At 39.4% G+C, this 15,586-nt stretch overlaps 1 protein-coding gene across 5 annotated transcripts in view; it reads right to left on the bottom strand.

Annotated features, from left to right (window-relative positions):
* FNBP1 (formin binding protein 1) overlaps positions 1 to 15,586 on the bottom strand; it is a 141,038-nt gene that overhangs the window by 34,538 nt on the left and 90,914 nt on the right. The gene's annotated exons all lie outside the window — the stretch shown is intronic.

The following is a 15,586-nucleotide window of genomic DNA, read 5'->3' as shown; positions in this document are numbered from 1 at the left end:
ACCATATGATCCAGCAATTCCACTCTTGGGTATATATCCAGAAGAAAAATGAAAACATTAATTCGAAAAGATACATGCACCCCAATGTTCATAGCAGCACTATTTACAATAGCCAAGACATGGAAGCAACCCAGGTGTCTATCAACAGATGACTGGATTAGGAAGATGTGATACACACACACACACACACACACATATACACACACAATGGAATATTACTAAGATATAAAAAAGAATGAAATACTGACATTTGTGGCAACATGGATGACCCTAGAAAATATTATGCTTAGTGAAATAAGCCAGACGGAGAAAGACAATACTGTATGAGATCACTTACACGTGGAATCTAAAAAAAATAGTACAAATGAATATCAGACTCACAGCTGGAAAACAAACTTGTGGTTACCAAAGGGGAAAGGGACAAATTAGGGGTATGGGATTAATGATACCAGCTACTATATTTATAATAGATAAGCAACAAGGATATACTGTATAGCACAGGGAATTATGGCCATTATCTTGTAATAACCTATAGTGTAGTATAGTCTGCAAAAATACTGAATCACTATGCTGTATACCTGAAACTAACATAATATTATAAGTCAACTGCAATTCAATTTTAAAAAAAAAGAAAAAGGAGAAAGAGATTATTTAGAATTTGAATTTACTTTAGGCAAGGATGTGCACCCTAATTTTTCACAAACACCAACATTCTCTATTGTCTTAACTTGGTATTACTTTCTAGTTTGACACATGTGCCAACATTCTTTATTGTCTGCACTTGGCCCAATTCGCACATTTATGTTACCTAGATTTAGGTTCCCTTATGGGAACCGCTGATCATAGTTTTTATATCCTGAGGAGGGGACAGGCGATCTATAAATTTTTTAATCCAATTCTCAACGGAGTTCATGAATTAAAAAGGCATATCGGGGGCTTCCCTGGTGATCCAGTGGTTAAGAATCCGCCTGCCAATGCAGGGGACACGAGTGTGATCCCTGGTCCAGGAAGATCCCACATATTGCGCAGCAACTAAGCCCATGAGCCACAACTACTGAAGCCCGCGTGCCTAGAGCCCGTGCTCTGCAACAAGAGAAGCCACCGCAATGAGAAGCCCACGCACCGTAATGAAGAGTAGCCCCCGCTCGCCGCAACTAGAGAAAGCCTGTGCACAGCAGTGAAGACCCAAAGCAGCTAAAAATAAATAAATAAATATTTTTTAAAAAGGTACATGAACCAGTGATCTAAAGGGACCTTTCTAAAACTCTCCACTATGTTTATTTTCAGAATATACTTTAAAGAAGCAGTAAGTATGGTGCTCTCTTTGTGCTTTTTATGTGTGTGTGTGTGTGTGTGTGTGTGCGCGTGCGCGTGCTATTTTGTGTTTTACTGCATTGCTTTTCTCCTAAATAATAATAGAATTCATACATTTGTTTCTCTCTTCTCATTCACTTTTTGGCTAATTACACACAGGCAAGAAAGGGGCTCTTAGTGACAAGTTGCAGAATCGATTTGAAAGTTCAAACAAGAATGTCTGTAAAGTCGAAAGTCCTCCACAAATAGCAGAGATTGTTATGCTGGTAACAGCTCCTCAGATTCCTCCAGCACCTTGGAGGCGCCTTGATAAATACAATCTCATGAATCTCTAAGACAATCTGAGGTCCGTGCAGGGCAACAACTACCCCCTGCCAGATGAAGAGATGGCTTGGCCTGTATACTGGGCAAACTTACCACACTGAACCAAGAACACAACAGGAAAAGGGCCTTGTTCCAACATACCCAAGGCAACTTTTGTTTGTTGTTTTGTCTTGTTTTACTGAACCTAACTGCTTAAAAAAAGAAAAAGAAAAAACAAAGAACCGTTCAAATGCCAACACGAAGAAGAAAGGCTGGAGTCGTTTGTCCCACTCTCTGTCTGATCACTGGTACCAGATCGGTTTCTTTGCACCTCCATGTCCTTCGTTGGTTTCCTGCCTCTGTGACTTGAAGGCTTAACCTGATTTCACTTCCTTGATATGCTTCGCTCATCTGTGTATCCGTGAAAGCCCGAGGTGGTCATTCAGAGCTGCTTCCTTTATTTTCTTCTCTGTTCATACGTAAACACTTCCCAAATGCAGGGAACAATATTAATATTTCCAAACTGATTTCCTTATTACCTGAGGCTTCTTAGTTTCTTAAGACCTTTAGGTACCTCAAAACCAATTTACCAACTTCTCACCTCCCCTCAGTTAGTTCAGCTGCCGCATTCTTCCTCTTTGTCAGCGGACTGTTAACTCCCTTCCTGACCATACGCTTTGGCTTCCACTTTACTGTGTTCACTAGCAGATACGTAAGCTAGTCCCCAGCATGTTGAGTCCCCAGCTACCCCGCAAAATCCATGCCTTTCCAACACACAGTAACCCTCCTCCACTTTAATAGTAGCCTCCCCACCTACGTGCACTCCATCTGTTCCCCTGATGCAACCAACTCAAAAATCCTTTTAACTCTTTCAATTACCTAGAATTTTATCATTTCTCATTCTATTATGACGATGGGGAAAAAAAAAAATAACATACAAGGAAATTCCTAGGTAACCTCCCACTTCTAAAAAATTCTCTCTTTCATTTACAAAACTTCCTCAGAAAACAAGTCTCAGAAAAATCCCAGGGGAGGGAGGTTCCGTCATCTCTTTTGTAAGGAGAGTAGCAAGATGGACAGTCTCCTTATTTATTTTGCAGAAATGATTCTAATTTGGTGAAAACTTAAAATAGCTTAGTTCTGAAACAGAGATCAGAATGTCATCATTAAATATGCACTTATGTGTGTATACACACACACACACACAGCCCACATAAGCAGATTAATGTTTCCTGACAGTCAAGCCATCATAACGACAATGGAATATTTTACTCATGAGAACTGGAGGTGAGCCTGCCAGAGGTACCCCAGCACCATCTGATTGGAAGTGGTCGTCATCCTCTAACCTCTGAACTCCCCAGAATCTCTAATCATGTTTTTGCTTTGGCTATATAATTGCTTTTATTAATATAAATTCATAATAGTTTAATATTAATTAAACTATTAATATTAATTCATAATAATTAAACTATTCATAATTAATTCATAATTAATATTAATTCATAATAGTTTCACAGTGCCCTGCACAATGCATTCCTGAAATGTAACTAGGTGACCAGTAAACTACGGAAGAAACTGAGATAAGGAAGAACATGGATAAAATCCAGCCTGGAAAGTGAGCTGAGTAGAAGAAAACAAACAGACTCCAGAGGGAATGGGTCTACCTTTTGTAAAGGAAGCATGATCTCTCTGGGAGTTTTCTTGAAAGGAAAAGTTTGGACCTGAGGTTGCAAAAGCCTCTGTACCTCTGCAGATTCTCTCTGACTCACTAAAAGGATAAAGCAACATTTAAAAGCAGCAAAATATTGTCGCACATCAGATTCTGCAAGGCCACCGCAGGAAGACGGGACTATCTTACTCTCAATCCCAGCATCCAGCTGCTTTGAATTAATACCCACTGTTGAATCCAGGCCCAGGAATGTGCCATTGTTCTGACCAAGATTTACTGTGCAAATCTATTTTTGTTTCCTAAGCTGCTGTGTTTATTTTGCGATGGAACTTCAAGAGTCTCTCTCTAAAACTAGTGCTGAGTCAGTTACTCATTACTACAAATATGTTTTTAAAAATATCTTTAAAAGTATTTCCAAAAACTTATTTGGAGTAACCGCTAAGTAACTAGATATTTTCGAGAGTGTATCTCCTAATGACTAAGGCTACATGAAGATTAGAAGCATCACTTCTCCTCCCTTTTTAAGTCCATCTGAAAATAGCAACTATTATCTTAAAGAGGTATAGTATTTCTACTGCCAGCCAGACCATTAGCTATTTCTTTTCATTCATGTTCTCATTCTAAGAATAAAAGATACTGCATCTTATAGCAATATTACTGTAGGGCAGAGAGAAGGTCAGAGGATTTTTTTTTTTAATGACTCAGAGTTCCAGAATTTAGAGATAACATTCTAAAAAAGTCCAGAATGACCACAACTGCCTGAGGCTGTAATTCACAGACATCTTTAAATAAGAACTACACCAGTTTCACTGTCAATCAGAAAGACTGAACTTAAATTTTAGAATTTCTTTGACAAATCCTTGGGACTCTCCCCAAATAAATCCAAATAGGCCTAAGTATGTATTGCTTAAGCGCTACTTCACTGCTTAGTAATTCTTAACACCTCTAACTCAACATCCTATGGAAATAAAGCTGTGCTGCCTAAAAGGTCAGAGTTACAGTTTCTAAATAAAGAAAACAAGATTTTAGAAACTGAGCTGCAGCCCAATGCTTCTAAATCCTCACAGGTTTAAAGACAAAAATACTAAAATCCATTTAGTTAGTTAAATTTAGATGATGAGCATGGCCAAAATGTGTAGCTATTTCCTGTTCAATTCACTATTACTTTTTCCTTAATATTTCAAATATTAAGAACAAAACACTGCTGGCTGAGTCTCAATTGTCATAAACAGAGAAAATGAGCTATACTAAGGAATGTGTTTACTTTCACACAGGGAATAGGGTTATACTTACTAGGTTATACCCTCACATCTTTTATCAGGACTGCTTATAGCTTTTGACCTTTTAACAAAATGACCAAATATGGACTGGTTCTATTTATATATTTATTGTTAAATACATAATGAGATGTATTATTATTATTATTATTTTTTTTGCGGTACGCGGGCCTCTTACTGCTGTGGCCTCTCCCGTCGCGGAGCACAGGCTCCGGACGCGCAGGCTCAGCGGCCATGGCTCACGGGCCCAGCCACTCCGTGGTACGTGGGATCCTCCCGGACCGGGGCACGAACCCGCGTCCCCTGCATCGGCAGGCGGACTCTCAACCACTGAGCCACCTGGGAAGCCCGAGATGTATTAATTTTTGAACATGACCTCAGACTTCTCAGGACTGTATACACTGCTGTTCCTTAAATGATAAACTATTTATTGCAGCAGCATTCCTAGCTTTTGGAAAGTCAAATTTTTCCTTGATTAGAAGTATGTGAATATAACAACTTAGAAAGGCCCCACTTGATTACCAAAAATTTGGGGAGCACAATGAAAAATGTTTCATCACTGGTAGTTCCAACAGCAGTAAATGTTCTCTGGAGCAGCTGGACTTTCAATATTTTATTTCATCATTATCATAAGAAGAGATCAATTGTATTTTAGGCCAGAGGGGAAAGGAGGGCTAAATTGAGATTTTATTCTGAATTTACTATTCTGAACCACAGCTAGGCTGTCCATATTTATTATCCAATAGCCCGTGACCTGCAACAGCTCCACTTAGGGGGCAGATGGCCTGACCACCAGCCCCGAAATCCAGCCAAAAGGGCACAGAGCCTGGGCTGGAGACACAGCAAGAATCCAGCAGGGCACCTGGCTCTCGATTCACCCCTCTGCAACTACCTGAGCTGCTGACTTAATATTGTGCATAAAATCAAACTTACGAATTTAATAACCTGGGTTATCTGGCCTCTCTCCATTTTAGTTCTTTTTTCACCCAATTACAAAAATATGCTTGCTGTAAATAATTCAAATTTACAGAATTGTAAGGTTTAGAAAGTAAAAGTCCCTGCACATTCCACCCTCTGGTAAACATTGGTAATAGTGAAAACCTAGTGTCCTTCCCTGGTGGAGTGGGATCTGAGATAACACTGAGAGGAGGTAGAGCAGCCTTGGGAAATTCACCGGAAAGTTCCAAGAACACAGCTGCAAGGACATCATTAAATGACACCACCACATTACAATGATCCCCAATGAACAGCTGGCAAAGATGGTGAGTCTCAGAGTCACCAGTAGCTCCAACGATTGGAGCACCTTTCCTTTTGGACGTGGCCAGGTTAAAGAGAAGAAATGCACACATTTTCACAGCATACAAGAGAGGTAGGGGCCACTGGATATTGTGACCTATTCTCCAGGTGTGTCGTCCCGCCCCCACCCCCCATGCAGCAGCACACAGCATGTGGGATCTTAGTTCCCCGACCAGGGATCAAACCCACACCCCCTGCAGTAGAAGCATGAAATCTTAACCACTGGACCACCAGGGAAGTCCCTCTAGGTTTTTTTTTTTTTTTTTTAAATAAAGGATGTACTTTTTTTAAAGTTATTTATTTATTTATGGCTGCATTGGGTCTTCGTTGCTGTGCGCGGGCTTTCTCCAGTTGCAGTGAGCGGGGGCTACTCTTCATTGCCGTGCACAGGCTTCTCATTGTGGTGGCTTCTCTTGTTGCAGATCACAGGCTCTAGGTGTGCAGGCTCAGTAGTTGTGGTGGATGGGTTAAGGTGCTCTTTGGCATGTGGGATCTTCCTGGACCAGGGATCGAACCCGTGTCCCTGCATTGGCAGGCGGATTCTTAACCACTGCACCACCAGGTCCTCCTCTACGTATTTTTGAGACCAGAAAAACAGCAATCTATTGAGAATCCCTAAACTTCTAACTGGTAAACTGAATTTCTCTATGATTTGTCAATGATTAGGAGTAAAACTGATTTCACCCTAGTCTTTGACCCAGCAATTCTACTTCTGGGAATTTATCCTAATGAAATAATTTTCAGTGTTCACAAAAGATATCCACACAGTATTGTTTATAATAGCTAATAATTTGAGACAATGTCCAGTAATGTGATTGGTTAATTATATGTCATACCCTTGATGGACTATTGTGTAGCCTGGAAGAAAAATAATGTGAAAGAGTATTTAATAAGGGAAAGTGAAAGCTATATATAATTTAATTTTTTTCAAGTTTCTAAAACAGTGTTTACAGTATAATCTCATTATTATAAAAATAAAACATTAATAATGATCACTTCTGAAAAGAGTGACGAAGTTAGTTTATTTTGCCAAAAAGCTTAGTGAAAGAGGCAAATTCTAACGCAGAATTCCAGAAACAACAGTGAAAGATTGAAGAGGTATGGCTTGCCTTTGAGGTACACACACACACACACACACACACACACACACACACACACACACACACACACACAGCTCTGAAAGATATAGTAGGAGGGATATTAACAAAGGAAGAGATGGAAAAGCTCTCTGTCTGGAGTAATGTTGTTGTATGATAAATGGCATCGTTTCAGTTTCCCAGCAAACTGTTGCATCTAGCATACATTTTCAAGTTTAAGACTAAAATGCATCTAAAAATTCCTATTCAGACAGAGGAGCACCGTGAGTTTTTGCTGGAGACTTCCAGGCCGGGACTTGCCAAAACAATGAGTCTGTCTTTGATAAATTATAAGGGCAGCTAAAATACAGAACACAGAAAAACTTCAAAATAAGTTAACCAAAGAAATATGCTTGAAATATTCCAGCCATTTCCTGATTTCTTTTTTTTTTTGAAACAGGCTTACAACTTCTAGCCCCAGCATCGTAGGTTACTTTAGTGCTGAAATAGAAGGAGAGAATATGGAAAGATAGCAGATGAGACCAGCATCTCAATCCCTCAGGGGCCATTCACTTGCTAAACAGTTTTAAGAAAAGGCCTTCTGTTTCCCTATACCCCAGTTGCCTTATTTAAAAAGTAGAATTAGAAGGTGAGTGACAATTTCTGCTGAAACAGAAGCCACTGCTGATATGGCTGCTCTTAAGGCTGGCATACCTCCAAGTTAAGCTGGTGAAAGCGAACTTGGTATGAGCTCAGAGATCTTGGTAAAATATAAATGATGGTCTCCAAGACTTGCCCCCTCCTCCTCCCTGGCTTCTAACACATTATTCTTGGCGAGGGTCTTGAGTTTTCAGTTATAGTAGGTTGAGATTGATGATCTCTTTCTCTTCCCTTTCTCCCCTTAATAAGTAACGTCACCCCAAAATATGACATGCACAAGGTTAATACCACAAGGTTCCATATATGCACAGTTGAAGAGAACAGCCTGGATTCTGGAAAGTTGATGCCTATACGATCACCATTCTCTACGGCTGTGGCATTATTGTGAAGAGCAAAAATACTGAAAGCACTCTGGAATGCAGTTCTACAAAACATACATATTCCTTAGAAGAGTAAAAAAATTAATCATGTTATATACCCCAGAGAAAGAAATGAAATACCATGAAATCTGAGGTATATATATGTACACACACACACACACACACACACACACAATGGAATATTACTCAGCCGTTAAAAATAATGAAAGAATGCCGTTTGCAGCAACATGGAGGGACCTAGATATTATCACATTAAATGAAGTAAGTCAGAGAAAGACAAATACCATATGCTATCACTTATATGTGGAATCTAAAAAAAAATGAGACATGTGAACTTATCTACAAAACAGAAATAGACTCACAAAACAAGCTTATGGTTACAAAAGGGGAAAGGGGATGGGGATAAATTAGGAATTTAGGGTTAACAGATACACACTACTATATATAAAATAAACAACAAGTACCTACTAGATAGCACAGGGAACTATATTCAATATCTTGTAATAACCTATAATGGAAAAGAATCTGTAAAAGTATATATATATATATATATATATATATATATATTTATGGCTGAATCACTTTGCTGTACACATGAAACATTATTAAAAAAACTACACTTCAGTTTAAAAAAACAAGAGAGAAATCTGAGGTGTTTGGTGAGCAGCTGTTCATCCTTAGTACCCAAGTCACAATAGATGTTTAATCAGGAATGTTTAATACTAAAAACCTTACAGAAGGTATTTTCAGTAATATATTCTTAATAGGTCAAGATAAAAGATTACAGGCCCTTCCTGAATTTTGACCACAGTACTACTTTTCTCTGCATTCTTTAAGCTGGGCAATACCTAGCAAAACTTCTAGTGGTCAAAGAAGACAGCAAAGAAGTTTGATTAGGTATCAGGCTATGGGATGAAGTGGGGTAAGAGTGTCCTCTGAGAAACAAAACCTTAAGCCTGTGTGTACCATAAAGGTGTTGCAAGAATCTCCACCACAAGAAATTAACACAAAAATCGGCCCCAGGTTGTCTGGCCAAAATAAATAACAAAACCCTAATGGGAGTGGGGATACACCCACAATCCTGCTTTTAAGGGATTCCCAGAGGAAAAACCCATCCCTGTTGAAGGTATGCTCATACAAAAAATAATAATATTAACCATCATAAAGGCACAAGGAAATAAACTACTGTGAGAGCTGACACAGTAGAGAGAAAAACTATCACCATAAAAACTTGAGCTAGGGACTTCCCTGGTGGTGCAGTGGTTGAGAATCCGCCTGCCAATGCAGGCGACATGGGTTCGAGCCCTGGTCTAGGAAGATCCCACATGCCGCAGAGCAAGTAAGCCCGTGCACCACAGCTACTGAAGCCCACGTGCCTAGAGCCCGCGAGCCACAGCTACTGAAGCCCGCGTGCCTAGGGCCCGTGCTCCGCAACAAGAGAAACCACTGCAATGAGAAGGACGCGCACCGCAATGAGGAGTAGCCCCCCTCGCCACAACTAAAGAAAGCCCGTGTGCAACAACGAAGACGCAACGCTGCCATAAACAAACTAACTAACTAATTATTTATTTATTTAAAAACCTGAGCTAAAAGAAAAATTTAAAGAACATATAAAACAAGAACATTTAAAAGGGTTAAAGAAGTAAAAGAAGCAACAGAAATCACAGGAAAATGAAAGACATTATAAAGATGAAGTGTATCTAAGAAAGAAGCAAATGGAACTTCCAGAAATAAAAAATGCACTCATTGAAATTTAAAAACTTAATAAATCAGTTAAATAACAGAATAATTGAAGAGAACTCATGAAGTAGCTGGGAAAGTTACACGAAGTGTAATATATAGAGATAAAGAAACGAAATGAAGGAAAAAGAAGTTAAGAAGCGTGGGGAATAGAATGAGAAGTTTCAGACGTATCTGAGCCCCAGAACCAACAATTCAAGAGAATGAAAGAAAGGCATATTTGAAGAGTGAACACCTGAGAGTTTTCCTACATTTATGAAAGGAACAAATCCCCAGTGAACCCTAAGCAGAGTAAATAGGAAACAAAAAGTCTGTACTTGGAAATATCACAGTGATGCCACGGAACACCAAAGGCAACGATAAGGTCTTAAGAGCTAGGGAGGACAGTCAAATACCCACAAAAGGAACACAGTTAAGCAGTTAGCCAACTTCCCAAAGGAACAATCAATGATGAAAGACAATGGAATGAGGTTTTCAAAATGTTTAGAGAAAATCATTGTCAGCTTAGAATTCTATACCTAACTAAACGATCACATTCGAGTGAGGACAAAATAAAAACATTTCAGACAAATAAAGAACTTACTACTCACAAACCCTTATGGAAGAAAATGAAAACAACCTATCATTCAGAAAGGAGGGAATTTAACCCAGAAAGGAGGAATATGCAAGAAGTAACAACACTTGGCCTGCCTTAGTACATGTCTCTGGCTGTGTGGATAGATGGTGAAGACATGGCTGCCCACTTTAGATGGTCCCTGGGCCCACCTCTCCTTATTGGGCCCCTAGTATATACTGAGGCTTCATGTCAATTGCTCTTTATCACCTCATCCCAACCCATTATCACCAGCCTAGCTCTGCAGGCAAGAGCAGTGGCTAACAATAAAGAGCTCGTTTAACACAAACCAGGAGGGAAATCATACGGTACACTGGCAAGGACACTGAATTCACAAAGAATTCATAGAAAGGTGCTTTAGTCTTAGCTCTCCCACATCCAGCACGGCCATTTTAGCTTAATGGTAATTTTTTAAATTTTTTTAAATTTTATTTTTTATGGCTGTGTCAAGCCTTAGTTGTGGCACGTGGGATCTTCTTTCAGGTGTGCAAGCTCTTCGTCGTGGCATGCAGGCTTCTCTCTAGTTGTGAAGTGCAGGCTTTTCTCTAGTTGTGGTGTGCGGGTTTTCTCTTCTCTAGTTGTGGCACACAGGCTCCAGAGAGTGTGGGCTCCGCAGTTTGGGGCACGCGGGCTCTCTAGTTGCGGTGCGCGAGCTCAGTAGCTGTGGTGCGCGGGCTTAGTTGCCCCGCAGCATGTGGGACCTTAGTTCCCGGACCAGGGGTGGAACCCTCATCCCCTGCAGTGGGAAGTGGATTCTTTACCACTGGACCACCAGGGAAGTCCCAGGTTAATGGAAATTTAACACTGTATAGCCTTACCTTTTTTTATCTATCAAGGGATAAAAGAATTATGGCAAGGACTGAAACCCTCTTCGAAAAAAATAAAACACGTTCCCAGTGTAAGTTTTTTGAGAAGTAGGTTCAATACCATTTCATGTGGGTCACATTCATTTCACTCTTAATATCCTTCACAATCCGTTCTCATGTCACCTCTCCAGGAGATCCTGCTCAACTCCCCGTTCTGTCAACATCAGCAGCAGGCTTCCCGTAACGCCTGGGACGAAGTCCTCTCCATCTCAGATGCTCCCTCGCTGCTCTATCCACTCAATTTCTACCCATCCGTCATACTCAAGTCCTGATTCTTCCTTCAGCCCTATCCCAACAACCTGTAATCCACATGGAGCTTTTTCAGCTGCAGAATCTATGAGCAACTCTTAAGCGCCTAGTATTTGCTGGTCATAAGACCAGGTGATTTCACATATGATGTACCTCATTAATCATTTTTAAACTACTGCTGCTCTGAATATCTTCACCCCGCAGCTTAGCATGTTATACACATTATCTGATTCTGCAATTGACTCGAGTTTTCCTTGTCTCTCTATCTCTTTGTTATCTGCTAACCAAGGCCCTCGAGAAAGGTATTCATTATAATCTTACTGATGCTCTGAACTATTTGTTCAATAAATACTCTAATAGAATGTCTACGATGTTTAAAATATACTTAATCGGGGACTTCCCTGGCGGTCCAGTGGTTAAGACTCTGGGCTTCCACTGCAGGGGGCACGCGATTCTAGCCCGCACACCTAGAGCCCGTGCTCCACAACAAGAGAAGCCACCGCAATGAGAAGCCCGTGCACTGCAACAAAGAGTAGCCCCTGCTCGCTGCAACTAGAGAAAGCCCACGCGCAACAACGAAGACCCACTGCAGCCAAAAAATAAAACGAATTAATTTAAAAAATATATTAAGAACCAGCTCCTGGCCGAGATAGACCATTTACTATCAGTAAAAAATAAAATATTTTATTAAATGAGTTGCCGTACAAAAGCCTTTAGAACAATGAGGGGCACAAAGGAAATGCCAAGTATTGAAGCCACACACACACACACAAACACAAACACACACACTCAAATAAGTAAATATCATTTATTTATTTTATTTTATATTCAAGTTCATATATTCATATAATATGAATATTTGTATTCATGTTTTATTCAGTTCACTTTTATTTTCAGATCTAGGGTATGGGAATGACCTATCATCTTATTTCATTCTGTTGCTATCTTGAACATTCACTTAGAGGCTTGTTGTAGGAGTATTAAAGCAAAGCTAAGATAGATTCTCGCGTTAGCATTTTCATGCAAGTAACATAATGCGTACTGGAAATAGTTCACTGAAGAGGCTTTTAAAAGTATTTGGTCTTTATATACATTCACTTTGGGGAGCACCCCACCCCCCAACATTTCTGATGCTCTGAGATTTTGACATTCCTGTTACTTTTTTTTTTTTTTTTTTTTTTTTTTTGCTGTACGTGGGCCTCTCACCGTTGCGGCTTCTCCCGTTGCGGAGCACAGGCTCTGGACGCGCAGGCTCAGCGGCCATGGCTCGCGGGCCCAGCCGCTCCGTGGCATGTGGGATCTTCCCGGACCGGGGCACGAACCCGTGTCCCCTGCATCGGCAGGCGGACTCTCAACCACTGCGCCATCCAGGGAAGCCCCCTTGCTACTTTTTAAATGTTTGTTTACCCAAACTCCATTTGCTGTGTAAAAACCACTTATTTCCAAAGCAAAGAAGCGAAAATTAAGGTCAACAACATAGAGGCTGTAGTAATTGCTAGCAAATGAACTAAAACTGGGAGCTGAATGCAACGTTAAGAATACGTGTATGTGAAACATCTAACCAGAGTAAATAATTTTATGTTTCGACATTCCTATCACAAATTCATTTTTAAAATATCGAGTGTCACAGCCTTAAAAAAAAAATAAAACGCATCCTACTAATACTCAAAGTTGTGTCCTGTTTCCAAATATAAGTACATTTATTCCACATTTGATAATTGGGAAAAATTTCCATTAAATTCCATTTCCCATATGAAGCATCGAAAAAGAAGAAAACATATCCGTATTACTCAGGACAAACATAAGCATCAAAACAACTGAAACCATTCACGACGTTCATTTAATACAGGCACACTGAGGAGCAAAATAAACAAAACATAAAGTCTACAGATACGACTGCTTACAGGACAGATATAAACAAGAGGATAACAGAGATGACTTTTCTAGAATCTTTCATTTGAACACTGATCCACTTTTAAAGAACAGTCGCAGCAACGATATCCATTATTCTGTACATTTTTCTCTTGTTGCAAACGAAAGCAATTTTAAACTAAAAGATCAAGCTGCCGTTGAGAAATTTACTTCCTGCATTCATACAAACCACTTCCTCTTTTGAAAAAAAAAATTGTTTTCTAAATTGTTACAGTGAACAATTCCTTCAGATAACCAGTCAGACATTTGATATGAAACAAATTTGGGGAAAGCCCCAAAGATATTAACATGTTTAATAAAGATGTCAACCTCGTGGTTACAGCAAGGGCAGAGAAAAAAAACTTAATAGTACAATTCCTTATACGTACAATAACTAAAGTGGTCATCTTGCTAGAGAACGTTTCCCCAAATGGTAAAAACATTTAACACTCTGCTACTCAGCTGGCTTCAGTTAGAACAGAACCAACTTTGTCCTGCCTGTGCTTCACAGAGCAGGCATCCCTGATTCCAACTGAGGACAACCTCCTAAACTAGTAAATTTCATTTGTTTTATCAAGATAATTATCAAACTGATAATCGTTCAAAGTAAATTCCTTCCTTCTTGCTTAACGCTGACACAGATTCTTTAGTAAAATTGTATTTTTCTCTTTAAAAGATTCTATTATGTAATATAGGACACATAAAAAGAGTGCATGCGTATTTTATTGTCATTAGAAACGTGAAGTTTTATCACATACTTCTTAGAACTCTACCTTAATTCATAAATGACTCAGAATGTCCTAGTCTACTTCACGATAGGGGCATCTATGTAGAATTTAAAAGCTAATAATGCTCAAAGCCAAATATGTTTGGAAGCCGTAATATCACACAAAAATGGAATGCAGACTCCCTAAGAAATGGATACACTGTTCTAAGGGCTCATGGTCAGCATTTTAAATTAATTTAACTTTCAAAACATTTCCTTAAATCGGGTTGTACAGTAAAACTCATGATTAGGCCAAATAGGGCAACTTCTCACATTGTACAGAGAATTCTTCTGGTTAGTCAACACTCAGAACTGCACTGAATTTGAATTAAGAATCCAAGTTAATTGTTTGATGGCAAACAACTGCCCAGAAAATGAAGACGTTAGCAGTCAAAGAATCACACAAGTTAAATGAAACTAGACCTGTAAGAAAAGGAGAAATGGATGCCAGAGTTTAAAAACCATAACTTGAGCTCACTAACAATTTCTGCAGCTACTTGTAACCACGAACTGCAGTTTCTGTTAAACAATATCCTATTTTGCATTTAGAAATTATGTAAGAGCCAACAGTCACAAGGCAAGGGCGAATTAGAGAAAGGGAATTATTCATTGCCTGACATGGATGAACTCAGTTTAATGCATGCATTTAGAAAACACTGTTCTCTCTGTTCGGAAATATTAGTTCACATTCCATTCATTTTGATAACCTTTTCCTTTTTCATCCCAGCACCGCACTAGCCAGCTGCAGCATTATCAGAAAAAGCAGAGATTAGGCACTGCCTCTCACCCATTTGTCTAGCATGTTATTATTCCAAAGCACAGCGACAGATAAAACCCCACTTTAAAGTGTTTGTCACCAAAATGGCATTCAAGAAGTATGTAGGGAGCACATGGGAAAATTCACCATACAGTCACTAAGTATTAGGAAGAAAATGAAAGGCAAATTCCTTAAAGTCAAGGATTGTGTGATTCCACGACGGTATCTATGCCACCACCACACCTCACCAGCACACAGGCAACAAATAATGGGCGAGGGAATGAATGGATGGGAACACTTCACAACTCAGGAATTCTGTCAACAAGTTAGATGCTTTTGAAAAATGATAATAAGGCCATGAAATCATGATTCCATTAGAATTCCCTTAAATTAAAAAATATATATATACGGTAACTCATTTGGGGGCCCATGTTTAAATAGAAAAAGACAAATTTGGAATTCAGTTGGATAAAAAGCTATACACCAAGCAGAAGCAAACTGCAAGAAAAAAATTACTAGAATCATTTTAATAAAATAAATTAATGGCTACTTAGCATTCTGATTCTTCACAAGTAATCTCCAAACTCTATAAAGCTTGAAATACTGACTCCATTAAAAAGTAGTCTCTGGCTCACCTCTTTACACACTATACTCTACCCCCGGCCCCCCAGATCGAGAATACATCAAGAGTTTAAATGGTCCTTTGGCA

This window comes from Leucopleurus acutus, assembly GCF_964270905.1.
Source record: "Leucopleurus acutus genome assembly, chromosome: 7".
In the NCBI taxonomy this organism is placed as follows: domain Eukaryota; kingdom Metazoa; phylum Chordata; class Mammalia; order Artiodactyla; family Delphinidae; genus Leucopleurus; species Leucopleurus acutus.
The sequence above is the reverse complement of the archived record's forward strand: the minus strand, read 5'-3'. Positions and strand labels throughout refer to the sequence as shown.